Here is a 2,987-nt window from a genome sequence, read left to right on the forward strand (position 1 = left end):
ATTATATGCTTTTGTATTTTTAAGTTGCATCTTTGTCATATCTTCCTTTGTTCGATCTCTAGTGTATTTTTTCATATCATCTTTGCATGAGATCATGAATATCTACCCTGGGCGAAAATGCACAAACAAAAGGCCCCATTGGATTTTCCTTTCATCAGAGATTAAATTGTGAAAATACAATCCAAACTACTCTATTGGAATCTGCTTGAATTCCTCTGGTGATCCATAATCAAAGAACAAGTTCTCTTTATCAGCAGCCTCCATTGTTGAACTTTATTGTTTCACTTGCAGAAAACAAATGACTTCCATCCTTGTCAATCCGTATCAATATTCAATATCAGCTGATCCAGTCAAACTATGTAATATGGGCATCATTTTGGGAACCAAACGATTGGTACGCATATAAGTGGATGTGAATGCGACTTATGTCCTCCTTATTGCATGTCTTGCTTTTCATATAATCCAACGTTTTTGGCAAGTTTGTCCAATTTCTTCTCCATCTCCTGCTTCAGTTGCTCACTCAAGCCCAATTCAAGTAATGTTCTGTTTGGTCAGATTCTCCTGCAAAGACTTACAATTTTCAAACTGCATATTGGAAAGGAAAGAAAAGGTTGTTCATAATGGAACACAAGTTATTGGCTTCTTTCCTTTCTTTTTACCGTGTTTCACTGTTTCCTGAAGCGAAGCTTGGGCTTCTACAAGTTCCCTTTCTTGAAACTCTTTCATCAGTCAAGTCATACTTGGATTTGAAATTTTTACTTCACTTCCCGTTAATTTCCCTTGCAACAAATTAACGAGACATAATAATTGGAATATTTTACCAAAAAAAAATATTTTATAAGAATACTTCTGTTTCATCTCAACAAACCCCCTCCCCAGCCCCCACCCCTTCCATGTTTTTTTTCCCCTTTTGCAACAGAAGAGAGCATAAGAGGGATCAACCTCAAAATAGGCTCAACTCACGCAGTAAAGTTGCAAAACCTGGATTTTAGGCCAGCAACTATTATGGGGGACTCAGCGGTAAGGATGGGAGAAAGCATAGAAGAAAAGAACGATGACGATCAAAGATGATGGCAGAGCGTCGGATTCTACTTTGGCAGAGCTGCGCTTAAGGCTATCAAGAATGATGGCGATAAAGAACGTAGGGGATGCCCTCTCTCTCTCTCCTTACCCTTCTCTGTTCCTGACTCCCTCTCTGCATTGGCGGAGCGTCAGATTCTGTTTTGTCGGAGTTACGCTTGATACTGCGAGGCTTGGGGTTGGGGTGGGGGATTTGCCAAATGCAGAAGACGCTAGGTGATGTGAAGATGATGAAACAAACGTAGCCATTGCAATGTTATTCCAGTGAACAGTGCAAAGTCGGAAATGGCCAACTCCTATTTTTGGGATGGTTTTGGACTGCTGAACCCTCCAGCTCTCGCCATGGCTGGAGGAGAGCCAGATCCGCAAAAATCGCGTAAATTTCCTTTCTTTTACATTTGATGACCAACCTCCTGTTCCCTGCTAGTATGGCTACTCACCTCTATACAGTACACATTTCCCACCCCGAGTGTTCCAAACAACCACAAAACCCACGAAGGAAAAGAAATGATCATATGTGAATGTGAAGGAAAGGAAATGGCCACATGAGTGTTGGTCAAAGAATTGAAGCCTTACCTAATGATTTTGAGTGTGTCTGGATTATTTTTCATGGGCCTATTTTGATAAAAACAAATTCTCTTTTATCTAATTTCAAGTTTTTTTTTTTTTTTTTTTTTTTGGTGGGGTGGGGGGGGGGTGGGTGGGGTTTGGTGGGGGGATGACGGGGGAGTGAGTTGAAACCATAACTTGTTAAAATTACTGACGGGTGAGGGTTCTGCACTGCTTTTGTGCAGTTTCAAGCAAATGAGAAAACTTCCTTTGGAATCTGAGAGTAGTGTGAGGAGCATTTATGATATAACACATTATCATATATGTGAGAATTTACATTTTCATTTTTGAGCTGATGTTGAACATAACTTTTTCCCAGTACTTATTTACAGTTTAATCACTTTTAAGAATGGAAGAAAAGGTTCCAAATAATCATTTTAGAAAATCAGGGGATATGCCATTGTTCCCTGCTAGTATGGTTACTCACCTCTCTACTCAAGGACCTTTAAGTTTAGTTTCATGACTGTCTAATCAAGGAGGACTAAATTCTCTCACCCAAACAGTAGAAAAGTGTTAAGATTTTCTCCACATTAAATCTAAAAGGGATTTTTTTTATTAACACCCTTGAAGATGTCAAATAATTTGTAACCTTTACTTTTTGACATTTTACTATGATATATTAGTTTTCCAATGAATGTATTAGTCATTTCACAAGTGTAATCGAAAACTACATATGACAAAAAGACCTTTTAATAAAGACTAAGTTTCTCTCCACCCATAGAGGATGGTTCACCCACCATCCTAGGGTTTATAAATCCCTCTTAGATTTTTGGTATGTTCCAAAATATCCTCCCGATACCCTTTCCCACTCTTTCCCGCTACGCGGTGAATGTGATCCCATTTACCGTAGGTGGAGGAAAATTCAATCCTTTTAATAACAACATAATGATATGTCACTTTTTGAAAACCCTTTTATACCTCTATTTTAAACAACTTATGGAAGGGAGACAAAGGACAATTCAAAGAATGTGTCAAATTTTTAATACACAAACAGAGAGTCTTTCATACACTCCCAGACTTTAAAAAAAGAATAAATTTTTTTATTGTTGATAATATCAAAGTGCATTTAAATGCGGATTTGGTTAAGGCAATTTGCCTACTTGTATCACTTGTTCCAAGGGGAAAAAATGTTCCTTAATAAGACATGGCAGACTGTACTTTCTGGAATTCAAAATTAAGGGAAAATAAATGTTAACCGGTGCTGTGTGTGGGCGTGTACCTCTGCCCAAACAGCCCGACACGAAAAGACCAATTTCTTTTCACTTTTTCAGGAGGGTGTGGCAGTCTTTTGGCACCTG

Source organism: Telopea speciosissima, chromosome 7 (assembly GCF_018873765.1).
Source record: "Telopea speciosissima isolate NSW1024214 ecotype Mountain lineage chromosome 7, Tspe_v1, whole genome shotgun sequence".
Lineage (NCBI taxonomy): Eukaryota > Viridiplantae > Streptophyta > Magnoliopsida > Proteales > Proteaceae > Telopea > Telopea speciosissima.